Here is a 21245-nt window from a genome sequence, read left to right on the forward strand (position 1 = left end):
GATGACATGTGTCAACCAAGTCAGCAAGAAAGATCATCCAATCCAGTCGCTTATAACAAGCATGGGTTGCTGAAGACCAATTCTAAGCCGGATTTTCACAGGTCTAATGACAAGGCATAAGAAATATAAAGAAAACACCTTCACCTGTCAGGAGTTTCACCAACAAACTCGATTAGAGGATTCAGCATGCACAGAGACTGCTGAATTAATATTTCCTGTGTTATTTTAATAGTTGCCGTAGCTGTCAAAACTATTTACAGGCCCTGGGTTTGATTGCTCATAGATGCCCCACTTCCAGAAAGGCAGGCTAAACATTACATTTCCTCCAAGATCACTGTATACAATGCACGTCTCCAGCAATAATGTGATTGATCTAAATTCTGAACACGGGGCAGAAGATAACAGTACACTAAAACTTTGAACAAAATTTGTGATAAGATAACCATTGACAGTGTGCGAAATAGTTTTAAAATTTTGCGAGCCAGTCGGGCTAGCTATGTCTGAGAGTTACTAGCCCACAAAATAATTCACTAATGTAGAGACGAGTTATATCATTAAGCTGCTAATATTGTGAACATTTTTTATCAGGCCATAATCTTGCATGATTTATAAGTGTATTATAACTGAACAAGCCGGAGAGAGTGATATATACTTACAAGATGACCTCATGAAATTCACTATCCAGTCGGGAGAACAGCCTCCGTGGTGTTTAGAGCGTCCGCCCGAAGAGCGGAAGGTCGCGGGTTCGATCCCCGGCTGCGTCACACCAAAAGACGTCAAAATATGGTACTTGTTGGTCCCTGCCTGGCGCTCGGCATTAATGGGTACAACAAGGACTGGTCGGCTCGGAGTCAGTATAATGTGTCTGAGTGGGGTATTCATGCTTCACTGCGGCATGGTATCTCAGTGGGCTAGTACTATAAAACCAGCTTAAGTCTTGGCTAGTACAAGCAGCCGCACATGTACTCCCATCGTCATATAAGCGAAGTACGACGTTTAACCCCATTTCTCCTCATCTCACTTTTAGTCAGTCAGGCCAATGACTGTGGAGATTTACTGGCCCGGCTGGATTTTACTAGCCACGGGCTATCGGGCCGGTAGCTATTTCGCACAATGAACAACAACGCGAATTTGGTCTTACTTCCATCGTGACTATAGCAAAGTCAAAGAGAATAAGCCTCCTGACCATGTCAAGGTATCACCCCTTCAGAAGATTTAAGAAGTACTGATTTCAAAATATGAAACACATGTATTTTCCTATCAGTACCATAGCTTTCTCAAAATAACTATAAATAATGAAGGCAATAACGATTGCACATGACCATAACATGACCATGCACATGATAGGTTATGATGCACATGACCATAATGATAGGTTATGATGCACATGACCATAATGATAGGTTATGATGCACATGACCATAATGATAGGTTATGATGCACATGACCATAATGATAGGTTATGATGCACATGACCATAATGATAGGTTATGATGCACATGACCATAATGATAGGTTTGATGATGCAGGTTATGATGACCATAATGATAGGTTATGATGCACATGACCATAATGATAGGTTATGATGCACATGACCATAATGATAGGTTATGATGCACATAATGATGACCATGACCATGATAAGTTATGATGCACATGACCATAACGATAGGTTATGATGCACATGACCATAATGATAGGTTATGATGCACATGACCATAATGATAGGCTATGATGCACATGACCATAATGATAGGCTGCATGATGACCATAATGATAGGTTATGATGCACATGACCATAATGATAGGTTATGATGCACATGACCATAACGATAGGTTATGATGCACATGACCATAACGATAGGTTATGATGCACATGACCATAATGATAGGTTATGATGCACATGACCATAATGATAGGTTATGATGTACATGACCATAACGATAGGTTATGATGCACATGACCCATGACCATAATGATAGAGTTATGATGCACATGACCATAATGATAGGTTATGATGCACATGACCATAATGATAGGTTATGATGCACATGACCATAACGATAGGTTATGATGCACATGACCATAATGATAGGTTATGATGCACATGACCATAATGATAGGTTATGATGCACATGACCATAATGATAGGTTATGATGCACATTTCCTTTATTTGTGCGTTTACTACTTTTATGTTTTGAAATGAATCATGTAGGGAAACTTCATCAATAGTTTATTCAGCACGTTAGGCTATATATAAAAACAGTAAACACATTGCACATAGGAAAATTAGTTCGATTTCTGTAAGTGAGATATATCATAATATTCTCTGCTTAGAGTTTTGAGCTGACTTTTAAATTACCTTTGATGCAATGGTTTCTGATATTTGAAATCTCTTTACAGGCACACAACACAGGGGCCCTAGATGATTCCAAATAAAGTTATCTGGTCACTCTTCAATTGCTTAAATTTCAGATCTGACTCTTCCGATCATGATCCATTAGCTACATATTTAACATCTTCATGGTTAATTATCACAGTGTGTCTACCCCTGGAGATAAACTGGCATTTTAATAAAGTGGATTTGCAACCACTACAGTACTGGTGATAACATGGCTTATGTCCCTTGCAAATCATGTCCTTGGTGCCCAACATATTAACGAAATCATACCCTACTAGATTTCATTTCACGTGGTGCAGGTATAGGTGTGGTTCTTGTGTCTCGATGCGCAGGCTAACTGTTTTTACCATCTGTTTGCCTGGCTGCCAGCTGACTTTGGGTACCGGCCAGTTGCACACTGTAATGACGTTGCGGTTTGGAAAAAGGTACTGTATACATTGTACGAAAAGTGTTACCACGTAGCATTGTACAACATCCGGTCGCCTTCCTACAGTACCTCCTTTCAGGGCTCGCCTTACATCTAGCTAGCCATCGGTATGTGCCTGCATTCAAAGTTTGCAGGAAAACGTATAATTTATGTCCCTCCTCTTCAACCCTCACTTTGATGTCGAAACCATATCCGTACACTACACTTCGCAGGTTTGAATTCTCTTTGAAAGTCCTTTTTCTATGATACCACCCGTCATCGATGAAAATTACATGCATCGTAAATCTCGCCAGTTTCGCATTACTAAATCGACATTCATGGCGTTTTGCATATTTGGTGAATGTCTTGAATGGTTTTGTTGTTGTTGTTGTTGCTGTTTGATCAAGCGTGCATTCAAAGTTATATCGTCAATGAAAAAGAGCAAGCACGAACATCGAAGTGAAGCTTTAGGCCATATTGCGGAGTCTTTGTAAAATCACGTTTCGCCTAGGCTATAACATCACTTATAATTCAAATTCAGTTTCTTTACACGGATCCCTGAAGTCCTAATACAGTTCAAAATTTAATGACAAATGGTCTTCGTCACCAATACCAAGTGTCTCTGTGAAATCTAGAGAAATATATCAGATGTGAAAATGAAACATGGTAAGGACCCCTTGTTTGAAATGTAAACAAAGTCAAGCTCAGATTTTACCCTGTGTATCATTTCTCATATCCGTCCGCCAACTCGTCGCATACACTTGCATTTTAGCGTACATGCATGGGAAGCGTATCGTAGCTAAAATAGGTGTATTCCAATTATTTTCTTCATTCAACACAATATAATATTATTATAGTTTCTCAGAGATCACATACCCAATTATGTTCTTTCCCAAGTCCAGCCACCTGGAAAACCCAAGTGGAGAAGCAATTCTTCAAAACCGAGACTGATGAACTCGTGTCTCGGATGGAGACTGATGCAAGCATGTCGCTGTTCCTCGCCAACCACAGGCTGTACATTCCACATCTGATATGGACCAAGAGTAGACATCACCCACACAGGCGAGAGGGGCTCAAAGCTACCCTCTCTCTTATCACGCACCCAGAGAGAACTGAACAGTGCCCAGTGTGTTCAGGGACTGCATTGTTCATGGTCTTGTACTCCACATTCTTCATCTTTGTACCGACAGTGTGGTAAGCGCAAGACGAGAAACCATGTGGCTGGACATTCTGGACATATATTGGGAGTAGACACATATGTTCTGTTGGACAATATAGGACAGAGAACGGTGACCGAAGTGCTTCTCGGACGTCACAGGTATGACATTGACACCATACAACTGCTGCTACTGTCGGACAGTTTGCATCTGGTATCAACTAGTCCAGTTTCACTCTATAAAGACTCTAATCAATCTATCATCCAATTTCGACACTTGTTGCTAACAATTTAAGCTTTTAATTTTCAATTAATTTTTTCTCTCCAAATCTGGAGGAATTGATGAAAACAATGACGGTATTCACATTGAATTGTGGGAATTGTGCACTAAATTTGAGAATGAGTGGTAAATGTAAATCTGTCTTCACTTTTTTCTAAGATATTTGTGGAAGGTTTGGTTTAAAGTATTTTACGTAACGAAATTTACGTTACAGTATTTTACGTAACAAAGATGTAAGTGAGTGACAGGAACACAAACCAGGACTTAGACGTCACAAAAGTTGATGACGTAAAACGCAGAAACTAAGACGTCATCTTTGAGGTTCATCGTCCGGTGAAAGCATGGTCTGCATGGCTGGACTTATGTTTTCTCACGAAGGTAAGTTTATTGAACGAACATAAATAATACCTTTACAGATTCGTTGCGAATTTCTTGATTTCTCAGAAGACTGATTATACAGCTTCATTTTTTTACTCTGTATGTCAATTACACAACAATAATTTGAACTCAGAAATCACGTGTTTATGCATAACGTAAAACACAGTGATTGTAACGTAAAATACATCATATCATATAACGGCTAAAGGGTACATAAATAGAATTTAATACCCAATGAATAGACAAATCAAGCACACTTTAATGTTGAGCAACAACGCATTTCAAAATACATATAATTTGTATAAAGTTAAATATGTAAATTTATAGACATAAAAGTGTATGTATAAATGCGTGCGTTAAGCTTAAAAGTAACGGGTAAAGTAAACTTGCTGTAAACATACATTAAACATAATAATCGAAAACATATAACACTTACGTCTTGCATTTATAAATATTGGATCATACTCGGACAGATTGAGACGCAACTGTCCCAGATTCAGCTTGATAGGGTGACCTATAATACTATGTACTTGGATGAAGGTGACAGACAGCAAAGGCAAGCCGAAGATGAAGCTTGTGGATGAAGAAGTGGCCAAAGATGATTTTATCAGCAACCTTTAGAATCAGTGTACACGGTTCCGTGAACACGTGTCTCGTGTTCAAACACAATATGCTCAGCTTAGGTTCTTGAAGGACAATTTGCCGGACTCTAATGTCATCATCCAAATGGATTTCGTTGAGAATTATCTCGGTCCATGTCTTGGCGAGATTTACTCTGCTTACTGGAATGCCTCTGTGGGACCACTTCAACCAGCGGTTGTATACTTCAAGAACAAAGGAGTCCTCAATCACCAAAGCTTCATCTTCGTCTCGGATACTATGACATAGTTTTGGCACCGTATACACCATTCTGCAGTCATTGCCTCCAGATGTTAAAGAACTGTTTCAATCTCTGCCGTATGTTCATTACTGGACGGACTCGCCATCAAGACAATATAGAAACAAAACAGCTTTCAACTATGTCCTACATCATCCTGTGGTCACGGTAAAGGGCCCTGCGACGGCCTTGGAGGTACCGCCAAACGAATGGATGATTCGTGAAACTGGGGAATTTCAACATACAAAGATCGCACGACTTCTGTGTATGGGCAACTGGACAACCAAGCTCGTCGTTTATATCTTCAGCAGCAAAGAAGACTGCGATGCCAATCAAAAGAGACTTGAACAGTGTGTGTGTGTGTGTGTGTGTGTGTGTGTGTGTGTGAGAGAAAAGCCAGGTAAAAGGAACCATGACGCAGTTTATGAAGCAGGGGGTTGTCTCATGGTAAAGGAAACATCCTGCTTCTGTGATGGATGTGTTGTCTCTGATGGGTTCTTGTCTGTCCCGTCATGTTCATGGCAGAGAAAGGTTCTTGTGACAAACCCGGCTCCAGATGACAGTGAGGAGAATGCTCCACAGCCAGAGAATGTTCCGGCTGATGAAGAAGTTCTGCCTACGAAGTCAGAAGCAGACGTTGATCCTGTCCAATGCAACCAAGATCCACCCTGTGAGATTACAATCGAGGATTTTGATGCTACCGTTTATGAATTTGACAACAAAGTTCTGGATATTGACGAATAGGACTATCAAATCTGTTTTATGGAGTCGTACGGAAAAGCTTGCAACTACAAATGGCCGCGTACTTCAGACAGTGAAACCATTTGGGTGAACAAGCGATTTGTACTGGACAAAGTATCAGATCCGGAGCCAACAGGGAAATCCAAAAGGTTGTTCATTTTGCCTCCCTCGCGAGAGAATCAACAGTTTGTACAGGAAATACCTCGGACATTGATACCATGTCACTTGATGATGTTCTAAGAACTATTTCCAGTTGCTTTTCATTATAATCTTAAATACTGTTCTTTATTCCTGCCAGAGAACCTTGTGGTATCTTACGTTATGGCATTGGCATTTTACGTTAAAGCATTGTGAATTCATGTTTTCATATAGTTCGAATACCTGTCATTGGAACATAATGTTGCTAGGAACATTTTCACATGACTTCAGACCAAAGCAGGACATTTTGTTACACGATACACAATTGTATGTTGCGTTATCAAAGTTGATATAATACGTTATGAATTATGGTTGTTGTATTTCGGGACTATGCTCTTTGAATGGTTCAAATACCGCAAATATAGAAGACTCATTAGGTTGATGATCAATTCGACAACACCCAAAGTAATGAAGTTGGTAGTTTCTTTTAACGAAATCCAAGACTTTTGGACTGAAATCATGGCCTATTTTAAAGTACCTTTAATATAAAATGGAACTCAGTTTACTCTCAAGTTCTTTTACCATGGATGTACGGATTTACATGAAACTTATATTGCTGCGAAACATTTTTGCTTTGACTATTTATTGGTAACGGCTGCACTGGTCATGAACGTTTCTTATATTTTTATTTTCAAATTCAGTTGATGTAACGTAAAGTACTTTGAGTTTGTGATATGTAATCTTTCATCAAAAATATAACAATGATGCTAAATGGTGTGATGCTGACTTTAAAAATTTCATGAGATACCATTACCTACGATACACGCATGTCATTTTTAACTCTTAATTTTGAAAAATATTTTTGTAAAAGTTTCAGTTTGTAATTGTGCATTAATTTTGAGAATGAGTATACGTCTATCAACTCAGGGGCCATATACTAATGAGATATGATCCTTATATCACACTTCATCCTCACCATATACATGAAAACAGCGTAACGTATCATACACCCTTATCCAATCGGTCCTGAGACTGATTTACCAGCTTATTTCGATACTAGTTAGCAAACTTGTACTGTTTGTCGCATCTTTATTAATTGTTTATTTCATTACATTAACATTTGTGTCATGAAATACGGAAATCTGTTATATTTGTATCTAGTTTTGTCTGACATTAAAACATAATGTAAAATACTCACATTTCAGCGACTCAATTAAACTTTAAAGCTATGTTTTAAAAACAGGGACAGATTTTTAAAACATACGTGTAACAAACATCCACTATTTTCTTGTCAATTCAAGAAGAATAAGACTTTCATTTATGAATAATATTTAATGATATTTTATGTTGATGTAATGACTAATGCAAAGCGACATGAACGTTTTGATTAAGTTCGGTTATATCATCACATATTTTGTGCAGTAACCCTGCTCGAACCAAGATTTACGCGTCCTATTACATTATACACCGATGCAATAAGACATCCGGCGTGATAAATGGCGATATTTCTTTCATTTGTCATTATTCCCATTTGTGCGACATTGAATTGTGGGAATTGTGCACTAAATTTGAGAATGAGTGTACTTCTTCTCATCTCTGACTACTTCCCTTGGTCACAATGAAAACAAAAAGAAAATAACAACCAGCAGATTTTCAGAATGTTTCGAACTACTTTCATATCACATTTAAGGATATACGTATATGTATATAATATGTACATGTGTTACATTTGGCTACTTTCTAAACTGCATTGTGTACACTATGCCTGCCGTTCCAGTGTGTCGTCAACAAACGGGAACCAGTCTTTAGTCTAGATTCGGAAGTGAGAGCAGCTATATCAAACAGAATAATGCAGGAACCAGTCTGAAGGAAATAATTACAACAGTTATTTGTTAGTTAACAAGCTCCATACAAGTTTAAGACGAAGCGAGCAATATTGAGAATACTTTTAGATTGAGGCCGTCATTAACAACGTTACTTTGTTTTGTCAGGTCATGTACAAAGTTTATGGTCTAAGGGAGATAACTCGCGTACTTGAGTTCTGTCCCTTGCTTGAACACTCTCCTACCCAGAGTTCCATGTGTCCAGACCAGGCCAGACCAGATAGTTCAGTAAGCTGGTTCCCGGCTCCCTTTGTACGCGGCACCTTATATATTGTTATATGCGAGACGGGGCCTTGCTTACGTAGTTCAGTTCTCTCCCCTTGACCACAAAGTGAAATATAGCGAAAGTATGAATTCGTTCGAGTTTTCTCCCTTTGACCAGAAACGAAAACTTTGACATTACGAGTTTTTTCTAACTGAGTTGTCCCCCTTTGACCATTGATAGTTTTTGGTTCAATTGAGCGGTCTTCCTTTGACCAGAAAATGAAAACTAAAGATTCTTTTCATTCGATTTAGTGGTTTATCTCCTGCCATTAACCATGTCAGCAAACCATGGCTGAAGATTTTTAAACCAAAAACGGGATATAATAAGGTGAGGCCTTTTCAACATTAAACAGTTTTCACAAAAGCTGAAAAGGGGAAATTATATGGAAACCAAATCAGATCATGTTTGATGGGAGATTGAATCCGGCTGTGATGCTGTTGAAATTTCAACTTCTGTTTGATTCACAAGAAAATATGTTGTCTCAGAGAAGGGTCATATCTCATGTCCAGTCAGACTATATATTTATGTCACCATGTAAATAAACACTAGGATAATGCCATGCCTGAAGCTCATGTCTGCTGTCTTTGTACAGGAAAGAATGATTTCCAAAACCATTTCCAGTACCACACATATTCACTTGAATTTGTATATTTTTTTAATGCTTTCCAGAACATATCATGAAAACATTATGTGAAATTGTTTTGTGAAGTGTTTTATTATTGTTTTTGTGAAAAAATTCACTTGTTTGCTGGGAATAACATGTGAATGGAGATAATTTCAAGCAAACCACATAATGTTTAAAAAAAATAGTTCTGAAGCAACAGATGACATACTTTCAATCCAAGACCATTTACAGCAAGAAAGTAAATATTACAGAAAGCATTAATTTCAAGTGTCTTTTTTCAGTGGTAAATCCTAACATTGTTGCTAATTCTGTCAAAAACTAAATAACAGTCTTTTGTGCACCAGTATAATCATATATATTATGACATTGATTTTGTTTCTATCTGATGAATCATGATATTGCTGGAATATTGCTAAAAGGGTCATAGAACTGTACTCACTCAATCACTCCTGTATCACAATACAAGTATGTGCAATATATGACAGGTTTGGCTAAAAAAAATGTATCAGCTGTTTGTGAGGGTTGTTTCAGGATATGACTTTTAAGATTTATTTATTGTTTTGACAATATCATTAGAAGAGTTCCCTGGTAGATCGCAACCTGACAGTAGGGTTGCAGACATATATGCCATTTCTGATAAACAATGATCATCAACACTGAATGGTGAGTTCCCTGGTAGATCTCAACCTCATTGCTCCTCAGACCAAAGTGACAATTTATTTCTTAAAGCTACATTTTCAGTATAAGGCACTATTAATCAATTAACAAAAAGTTAAAAAAAGGCTATGTGCATATATTATGCAAATTACAGTGATTTTCTCTTGTGACAAACACCTTGTGAGGAAACAAAAATATCCCATTGTACGACAAAATACATCTTTTGTAATTGTTTTTCACCTGTCTACCAGGTTCACCTCAAGATCTAGATTGTGTATTGTACATACGGCCTCTGGAATGTATACATAGTGTAATATTGACCAGGTTCACCTTGTGAAACAGTAAACAAGTCCATAATCACTACATATTTTTATAGTATGTAGACATCAGTGTATCATCTTCACACAACAATATTTCTCATAAGAATTAACTTAGCTGGGGATCTCTGCATGCTGTGATACTTCGGGCCCAATTCTAGTCAGTTACTGTAGTGCTTTTGTCACTGTAAGAGCTTAACAGACTTAAAACTGTTCACTTAAAGTCTGCCTAACCACCATAGCTTATTGTGTGGCAAGGATTAATGATCTCAAATAAGTCACTACTGCATTTTACTATACTCTTGAAACAAAGTAGGGGAACCTTAACTTTCAATATGGTTTAAAAACCAGATATCGTATTAATGCACCACCATTTCTCTTTCTCACCACCCCTAAACACATCGTATGGGATGCACATTCACAATGCAGTAGCCGCATACACGTGCATGGGGTGTCATTCTTGATTTTGATGGTTTTCAAGAAGATCGATAAATCACTGTTTTGTAGACCATTAATTTTCACAATCATCTTGCATCACACAGTTGTGCTTGTTTCTAGCCATTACTTTTTGGTATGAAACTGAAAATCGCAATTTTCACGTCATACACCAGTCACCTTTCAAGAGCGATTACTGTACAACTATGGTCATATGGAAGTTCAAATGGTGGTGCACTCTCAAAACATTCATTATTATCATATAAACAATGTTTGACTCCGATATATATCTCCCAGTTGTTTCAATCATAAATTGAAAAGGAAGTTGCCCTACTTTTTTCTTGAAGAGTATATGTTGTTGACAGTGTGTTGAGATACATATCTGTACACAAACGTTTTGAAAGTTATATGTCCCACGACCGTGACAACAGTGAAGTGTTACATCACATCCAAGAGTGCAGGAGACGGGGCAGTACGTTCAGATATAAGTCAAAGAGACCGAACTCTGTAAAGATCATTGCAGTTCTATCAGCAGTCTAACTGGTCACTGGGTAATAGAAAGTAGTGACTTTTATAGGATTCCAAACTAAGTGCCATGGACAGGTATTTTGGAAGCGAAGTTGCTCGTGCAGAAATTTGTCAGTATATGGTCAGTGATATCATGGAGAAGAAAATTTGTCCTTCCAATTTGGGATTTTCATAGACATTTAGCGCACCTTCTGAACAGATCTTGATAAAAAATGATGTCTATAATAGTTATAATGATAAAGAACGAAATGTGAATGGATGGACATTTTGAATCCATGAGTTGTCTCTTTGTTCATGACCTGATAGAACAAACAAAGTGTGTTAAAGACTGTCTCAAAAGTACCTATGTTCCTTGTGGTTGGAGAGCTGGTGAATTCTAAGATAGCTGGTGATTTCTATGCATGCTTACACTACACAGCCAATTCTTGCCTGGCCTTATTTACCTTCCTTCACTATTCTCTAATGTTAAAAACAGTTTCAAAGTGTTAAGCACAAAGCACTTTTAACACATAAAATACTTTTTAACTTACTAGGATATTTATTTAGTGCACATATCCATGCAACTAGTACATGCTTAAGGCACTGGTATTTTCTTTCGATCATTGGATGTCAATCTCAACAGCACATCATACTATCAATCTCAACTCCCTGGGAAGCATACAACTCTTGCAGCCACTAGGTGCAGCAAGTTATTGTGGCTTTCCCATCCTTACGAGGTACCCATTCACAGCTGGGTAGACTGGGACACCTAATCACATCTTTGTTCAAGTTTACTGCACATTGCTGTACCTGCAACTATAGTCTGTTTGCAGTGAAAACGTACCGATGAATTTCACGCTAAATAAAAAAGTAAAAGAAACACCGAGAACAAGTAGGGTTGGTCTAAGTTAACGCTCATCACGCGCCGCACGTGCATTTGTTTCACTGTTCCATCTACTGCACTTACCCCCTTGTAATACAAACCAATAATAGCGATTTGAATCTATGATCGTTTGTTAAACAACTTTTATCCTAAGTTGAATAAAATTCTGAGATTTAAATGTTCATTTGGCAAGGTAAAATTATGAGGATTCGCAATCTTAATTTCGTTTTAATTAATTTACTTTTTTATTTAGCCGTGAAATTCACTAGTACGTTTTCACTGCAAACAGACTATAGGTGTTTGCACATACATGTATTCATGTGGCCACCATCTGGTCTTATACCAACTTTTAAGTGCACAGGGTTGTGTACTGTACACTAGGGGTTGTGACAACACTGAAAGAGTCTGAAAGAGGTTTTTACACCCGGTCACAGGTGGGCTCGATCCCCGCACCTCAAGCTCGCTGGGTCACTAATCTGGCGCCTTAGCCCACCATGCCATCCACTATGCCTTCACTTCCTGATCATCTGGGGTTCAATTTCTGAAGTTGTAACTCATTACTAAAAAATAAAAATAAATACAATATGTGTAGCTTTATTTGCAAAATGTAAAAGCTGTGTGATTACAATGCAAAGTCATACTTTGACAGCAGAATGAAAATACTTTACAAATGAAGTTGAAATTACGCAGCACAATATGGTCAAATGCACAATATTAAAACAAAATTGAACATAACATACTCATGGAGTTAGGGAACACATGTTCCAGGTTTCTTCACAAGGTATGTATTGCACTGTGAGTGAAAGTCTGGAAAATTTATACAGGAACACTTGTACTTGCATGTGTTCCCTTATTCATTTCTATGAGTATATATCATGTTATAACAACCTGCAACCAAACATTCCAGAATCTTTTAGAGATATTATGGTCAACATGTCTATTCAGTTTTGTATTGAACCTTCATGATGCTTGACACTCTAATGACCTCAAGTGAGCGTCGATTCAAATAATTGTTCACATCACAAGGTATTATATACCTTCAAGGGTGTATACAAAATGTCATTCAGTATATGTGTTTTCATGCTTATACATGTACTCTGACAGAGATATCTTGGAATAAAAAGGTTCGTTAAAAAAGGAGAGGTGATATGAGATTATCTTTCCCTAAATACTTAAGGTAATGGGGAGATAATCGTTTAAGACACCTGGGCTAGTGTTTTGGGATAAAGCTATATACTCCTAGGCCAAATGTAGAGATAACATCATTATCAGGTAATATGATACACCAGGCCTTATCACCCATACTGCATATCCTGATCATGTTGAACATCAGTGCTTGTCACCGTCCATTAAACCATACGGTTAATACTCATGCAGTTGGTCTATGAACATGTGGACACTGTTTCAACAGCGGGGTAATCCTTGTTTGTTTTCAGCAACCTGATACATTCTGTGTCTAGTTCCACATTAACAAGAATCTCTGGAGGGTGGGAGTTGTCATACCAATTACTGGATAATGCTTTACTGCTGCTGAGAGATCCTAAAAGATATGGACTTTTCTAACATTTGGCCTAGGACTGTATAAATACTTGTCGTCTGGGGTTAGCTTAAGGCACTCAGGACAAGGTCGCCCCAGCATTGGTCCAGAGTGAAAGATCTACTGATAAGAGAGAGGGAGCGAGCGTGAGAGTTTAAGACAAAGACAGTGTGGGTGTGAGAGCAGAGAGAGAGAGAAGCTAAACTGGGAGGCTGGTCCATGTGCTTCATCACAGAAAGTTATGGAATACAAAATGAACTGGATACTCTCTTGTGTGATGTGTTGGTAGAACCACCCAACTTGGTCACAGTGCAAACAGTAAAATCTATTTTTTATTTTGATTACAACAAATCTGCTTCAAATAATATAATGATATGAGAAAAGTTAAACTACCTCAGTATGTTGGTAACAGTGTCAGTAACTTTGCAAAACATGGTCACATCTTTCTTCAAACATGAGTTGCTGAAGACCAATTCCTAAAGCATAATGTCATAAGCATTGTGACATCACGGCCAGAGTTAACAGTTACTGTTCAGTTTTACCTGATGATGGGGCCAGAACAAGCCCTGAAACGTTGTACTCGAGAATAAAAAGAAGATGTAACCCAGAAAAAAATCTCTATGTTCATAATGTTATGGATGAACCGGATTTGTAGATTGTCGTGGTACAGTGGTAAAAGATCATGTTGAAGCGTAGTGCCTAATATAGCAAAATATAGCATGTGCCATTGGGCATACCAGCATATGACACTTCATTATGATACATGCACGCATGACTAAGCAATGGCCAAAAATAATTTTCTAATACAGCTGTCATTTATCTGGATTCATCTAAAATGTCATCAAACTTATGTTAGAAAATGATGTTGTTGGATCATATACAAGATATCAGAGATGTCTGAAAATAAATGGGCAATCTCGTCTCTGTTTAAATGTTTATTAAAATTTTCAAAGTCTCAGTTTCAGCATTTAAATAAGTCATTATATTATTGCTTTTTTTTTACACGAACAAATATTAATCTATCAAGATATTCTAGGATATTAGGGCCTGGTCATTTTTCACTCATTCTCAATAACTGGGTGCAAATGCTGTCGCCCGCCATGATTCTCTTAAATTTCATTAGCAAATGTTATTATCAGTATGGCTGAATAATGGTACTACCCTGGCCTACATACATCATGCATAAACAGTCCAATATACTTAAACGTATACTTGTTATAGCTTCGATAATCGGTCAATTTGAAATGTTCGATACTGTCGCCGGTAACTATACCCCATCTTGCAGTTTAATTCACTGCAATTTGTTGTACAAATACCCGGATATTAGTACATTACTATATTAACATCGGTCCAAAGTATCCTTTCTGAAAACTGCTAAGCCACTGAGTTCTTCATAGATAAATAATTTCAGTTTAATGCCATGTCGCCAGTTTTGAAGAAATGTCCGTGATCGATTTTCAGATTGACATGTACATGTGTAAAACAAATCATAATCTTACTCATTCACTTTAAATGAATACAGTTTATGTTTAAATTAATGGTGTTCGTCATTATTTGGGGCTCAGAACATCCCCTGCATGACATATCTCAACACATGAAAAATATCCCATGCGTAAAATTAAGAGTGAAATCTCCGTTATCACCCAAAAGTTAGGGAATTTAGATATTTATCACATATTTTAAGTTACATTTAGACCATGAAGTATGTCAGGTGGGAAAAGGGAAAGAACATCCAAAGCTGGTGTGTGGTAATGGTAATTTCCTGATGTATTTGGCATGTAATGTAATATCCGTTACTGAAATGTTCGTTTACCAGGTTATTCAAACTATGGCTTGAGAACTTTTGATACCATTTTTTCAAATACCACGTGACTTTATGATGTCATGTTGATCTTAGAGAACCGCCATTTTATGAAATCGAGCTTCACGGTGAAAAGTTTGGAAGAAGTTTCTTGATGTTGGTGAGTACCTTTTGTCATCCGTCCTAACACTATGCATGTATATGGTACATTCAACGTGATTTCATCTAGTATTTTTTCATTTGAAGATCGTTAAAGCCTATGTTGATATAAAACCTGTTTCATTACCTTTCTAGTTGTCTAATTTTAGAATGAAAGGGGTTGAAATGTTCGTTACCAGAGGTAACTAACATTTCATAAAAGTTCGCACAGTTTTTCCTCAATCAACACACTTTTCATAAAAGAATTTAAGCAAAATTTGTTCATTTATAAATAAACATTTGCATAATGTACAAATAAGACAGACTTTGATTCAGGTAATAGTTATTATATAGACAGTTCTAAGCGTATTGTTTTAAAATATTATGGTTGTCTTTTAGAATTACATCCAGTACATGTTTTGAGTAGTGGTATGCCAAATATTTGAATCAGATAAAGATAACTTTATTGAAAGGAGGTTGAGTAACAATTAAACAACTGAATTATGGAAACATATAACTTTTAAGAAAGGTAATTTCGCTGTCATCATTTATTCTAGGATAACGAACATTTCACAAAGTGGTAATGAACATTTCAGACGTTGGATTTAATTAATTTCAGGTATTGCAATGGGGAAAACAAGGGCGGAGATCCAAAAAGCTTACCGAGAGACTGAAGGCTTAAAACAACGAAGCATACTTGGCTAAAGAAAGAAAAAGGAGAAGTGATAGCTATGTACCATCAGCCCAACTATCAAGGAGAGATCGCTTACATCGAACCTAAGAAACAAGGAAACCTTAAGGAGGCATAGACAGAGAAAGAGAGCTATTGCACAAGCTGATGATGACAGAGCTCCAGCTCATGATTTTGACACAAGTGGGTATGACAGTCTACCAGATGGATCGCAGGCTCCACTTCTGGTACAGATGAGGTTCCCAAATCGAAGAAATGGACCCTCGAAACGGATAAGTCATGCTCTGGCTGCCAAACTAGCCAAGTCAGCAAACTGAAAGATGACTTACAGAACCTCAAGAGGAAGTACAAGACTGATCCCACGGAAGCTGCAGAGGAAAGGTAACCGTGGTCCATTACCACCATCTCCACAAACACCTCGACGACAGACAGCAGCACAGATTAGAAGAATGGGACTAACAAAAGATCAAGGGAGGCGTGTAAAGAGACAACTGTTGCTTGGTAATGTTCTTATGAAGGAGCTGGCGACATCGCGAGATCCAGTATCAGATCATCAAAGAGTATGGTAGTTCACAATATCGTTGCTGGCAAGATTGTAAAGCGCCACCGATGTATTAACATGTTGAGTCAGAAGACAGGTTTGAGTAGGAACAAGTTGGGCAAAGTCAAGTCAAAGACAATAGATCCTGTGCGACAGAGGCGCATTTCGAGAAGTGATGAGGTTTCGAGAAGATGTCCTTCAATTTATGAATAGAGATGATAACAGCAGAAACCTCCCCGGAAAGGCGACAAAATGAGCACAGGCACAGGAGAATCTGTGCAAAAAGAATACTAACAGATTACCTGACAAATCTCCATCAAAAATTCCTTGCAGAACATCCTGTAAAACTTTCTTTGGCTTCTTTCTGTAGAATTAGACCCAAACAAATACTTACCACAGCCTTCATAACACGTGACTGTTGTTTATGCACACGGCATCAGAACATGGCACTCATTCTGAAGTCTCTCAAGCCTTTGTATCCGAGATCCCCTGAATCCTGAAAAGTATTCTGAAAATCCTCGAATCGATGACATGAAAGCAAACTTACCACATCCAGAGTTCACATATGGGCAATGGAAGAGAGTGCCTGTGGAGATAAAAGGCAAAACAAAAGTGGTCATGAAAATAGTCCAAGTCACCGAATCAAAGTCAGTCTTCTTTGAAAACTGAAACTTCAAACACTTGAATTTATCGATCATGTATCTCGGGTTGAAAACCCAGTACTCACAAATACGTGAATTGAAGCAAAATCTTCCCGCATGAAGCTATTATTCATATGGACTTTGCTGAAAATTACAACTGTAAATCTGTCGAGGAAATACAATCCGCCTACTGGAACCAGACCTCTGTAACTCTTCACCCAGTGGTAGTATATACTCTACCTGTCGATGGATCTGACCTGCAACATCAGAGTTTCAGTCCTGGTGTCCGGACGAGATGAACCACAACTCCACCACAGTACTTACCTTTCTCAAATACATCATCCAGGAGGTGAAGCAGCTGGATCCCGAAGTTGAAGCATGTGCACTACTGGACAGACAGTCCCACCAGCCAATACAGGAATAAGTCCATATTCAATTTAGTGGCAAACCATGAGGACGTGTTCAACATCACAGCTACCTGGAATTACTTTGAGGCCGCCACGGCAAAGGGCCGTGTGACGGTCTCGGGAACAGTGAAACGCATGGCTGATCAAGCCGTGAACGCTGGGAAAGTTGTCATTCAGGATTCGAAAGATTTCTTTGCCTGGTCCCAATCACAACACTGTTCCATGCCAAATGTGAATTTCCTCTTTGTGTCTACAGAAGAATGTGAAGCCACTGCAGCATCACAGGCAAACCGAAGCTGAAGCCAGTGAAGGGAACCATGAAGATCCATGCTGTCAAAGGTCGAGGCAGTGGGCACATACACGTCGTGACACAAGCTGTTACTGTAACAGGTGTTTGGGAGGTACTGTATGTGACACCTGGCGGGGAGGAGACCACAGTCACCCAGGACCAAGAAGACCACAGTGTTCTGACAGAGACAGACATGTCAGGTATCACCTCTGCTGTTGTAAATATGTCAGATGACACTGGAGTCGCCGCAAGGCCTAACTACAATGTAGGAGAATTTGTAGCAGCTGTATTCGGAAGATGGTATATTGGAAAGGTCGAGACTGTGGATCCGAGGACTCTGAGTATGAAATCAATTTCATGGAATCAAAGAAGTCTAACTTCCAATGGCCTGCTCATGATGATGTCATCTGGTGCAAAGAAAGTGATGTCATATGTCACATCAACACTCCTGTTCCATCTGGGAAGTCAAAGAGGATGTACACGATCACCAAAAGTGACAGACTTACAATTGAAAGCCATATGAAATAGAAAGTAACAACGAATCGAACATTTCACTCCTAAACCAAAAATTCACAACATTATATGCTGTTAAGTTTTGTTTCACGCTTTGAGTTTATCAAGTATTTGTACTTTGTATTTAATAAGACAGACTAAAAACTGAGCAAAATAAATATTATCGTAACATCAGTGACAATAACAACTTAACATTTCATTCAAGTAACGGATATTTCTGACATTTCGATTTGGATTAAATCAAACAACTGTCCTATAATTTCCATAATGTTTGTTTTAGCCTCATGTTGAATAATCACAGTGTTATTATTTCAAATTCATGTCCAAAAAAATGAATGATAATACAATAAAATAAACAATAGTTCACTTTCCTGCAATTAAACATTTAAAAATGTCTGAAAATAATGTCAACTTTGGCTTGATTAAAAGAAACAAACGTGCTTATTAATGCTTTATGCTATTGTTTGCAGTTATTTACAGCTTTCAATAACTGGAAGTGTGTTCAGTTTATGTCTGTCTGAGGACAAGATAGTTTTTCTGAAAACATGGCTTTGGCTAAAATATTCGTTACTTTTATAGTGGTTTGTATTTAGTGGTTAGAAAATTAGTAAATTTTGTTTCCTCCTCAAATAAACAACACATGTGTTAAAAGATTGAACTCTCAGAGTAGTTGCAAGTATTTGTCAATTCATGGCATTTTACTTCATGTGTTTAGTTCGTTCCTAAAGTTTGCCTTGATAAAGTTTGTTCAATATTTGCATATTCAGTATGTTGTATTCTACACTGTATTTGCTGGGAGCCACAGAGTCCACCTGGTAAGATCACAGTTCACGATGTTACGGAAACATATGCTTCTTAGCTCTGTAGTAAGGACCATGATTGTATCGTATGTGGTGTTTTTATTGACATAGGGGGTTATCCATTGTTATAACGAACATTTCGACGTCAATATTTTCTTAGTGTTCACCTACTTTGTAACCTTGTGAAAATTTCAAAAGTTTTCTATTCTTGTTGAATTCACGTTGGTTTTAGGCAGCCCAGTATGCTACCTTTGCAAAATAAATGAGTTCACTCAAATACAACTTGATTCATTTTTCAATATTTTTGTGAGCTATTTGCACCCCGTTATTGAGAATGAGCGTTTTATCATGGGTGGTGGGGGTGGAGACTGTTATCAGAGCTGAATAATATTCTGCTGACACCCACAGTTTTATGGAATTTTTTCCATTTTTATCTCAGAGCTCATCTGGAGAAGCCTATTTTATTACTCCTGTTGACCTTCCAGAATGGTTCAAAGTTATAAATGTACCAGATATATTGATTCAACAAAGAATACAAATATATATATATATTTTTATTGATAAATAATGGACATTTATTACGTGAAATAATGCTGTAATTCATCTTCCCAGACCTCCCAAAACCCCACATTACATGACCAGGCCCTTAGAAACAAGATTCTGAAAAAGGAGAAATATGATAGGTATCATATTAATGCAATGAAATCTTTACATGGTCTTTACTTTCTTCCAAAGTGTTTTGGTCTTCACTTTTCCACCAAATGTTGACAGATGTACAGACCATGGACAAAGGCAATACCCATAAGCACACCTGGGGCACTTGGACTTGTGGAAAAGAAAGCATGAAGTTCACCATAATGCAAACTCTAGCAGGTTAGGAAGTCTTTTTACAAGCATGTACCGTATACCAGGAAAATTTCAAGGTACTAAAATTTCGAGGTTTGAGACCCCCAGAGCTTTCAAGGTGATCTAATTTTCGAGGTTTGGGGACCTAAAATATATAAATATTTTAGACAATTTTAATTTCAATGTTAGAAGAAAGTGGCCAGAAACATCACTTTCAAACATGACGCCATTTTTTCTCAAACGATATTGTTTTCCTAACAACTATATAGGCATGTATGCATGGGTCTCTGCTGAAACTATATTGTTGTTGGCCAGAGAGTGACATCAAGTGTATTGACAGTTGGTTTGATTTACCTAATTTTTGTAATGCATGTTATTCTGGACCAACAATTACAATTAAATAGTCTTGACACCGCATTTCTGTTGTTTGTTTATTCAGGCCGTTCAGGGTCACTGAACGTTAAGATTAGTTTGAAGTTCGGAAAAATTCATGGATATAATATTTTTGAGGTTGCGTTTCTAACCTCGAAAACCTCGAAAATTAGATACCACGAAAATTTCCGTGTATACAGTATTAATATGTGTTACATTAGTCCTTTCTAAATGGCATTGTATAATCATTAGTCCTTCAGTTCAGACCAGTGGCTTCTTTCTTCATGAGTGTCAGAATGTAAAATATGATGACAATTTACCCAAATTATTAACTTACCCAAAACAGATGTCTGGCTTTGTTTCATACTTTACAGACTGCAACTTATTATGAGTTACATGATTAACTTTCCAAAAACTGCTATTTGGCTGTTTCATATTTTATAGTCTGCAACTCAAACATTTGAAACACTACTGTGGAATATATATCAAAAACAAACTCTAAACTTCTTTAAAGTAAACTTTCCAATCTGTATATGACCTTTATTGAAACAATAAGAAAAACTTAGATGTTGGTAAAGTAGATCTAACCTGGCAATTATACGAGGGCCTATCAAAACATTTTGAGCCTAAAATACTTCTGATATGTGCATGATAAAAATAACTGTATGATATTGAAGAATGGTTTACATCATTCACATAAACGTAATATTGACAAGCA

At 37.6% G+C, this 21245-nt stretch overlaps 1 long non-coding RNA gene across 1 annotated transcript; it reads right to left on the reverse strand.

Annotated features, from left to right (window-relative positions):
* Positions 1–14412: 14412 nt before the first annotated feature.
* LOC124280771 lies at positions 14413–19782 on the reverse strand. The gene is made up of 2 exons (XR_006899767.1): positions 19679–19782; positions 14413–14549 (listed from the first exon to the last, which is right to left on the reverse strand). It is a non-coding gene; the product is annotated as an uncharacterized LOC124280771 (long non-coding RNA).
* Positions 19783–21245: the final 1463 nt, after the last annotated feature.

Source organism: Haliotis rubra, unplaced genomic scaffold, assembly GCF_003918875.1.
Source record: "Haliotis rubra isolate DU_JTF1 unplaced genomic scaffold, ASM391887v1 Scf1078, whole genome shotgun sequence".
NCBI lineage: Eukaryota > Metazoa > Mollusca > Gastropoda > Lepetellida > Haliotidae > Haliotis > Haliotis rubra.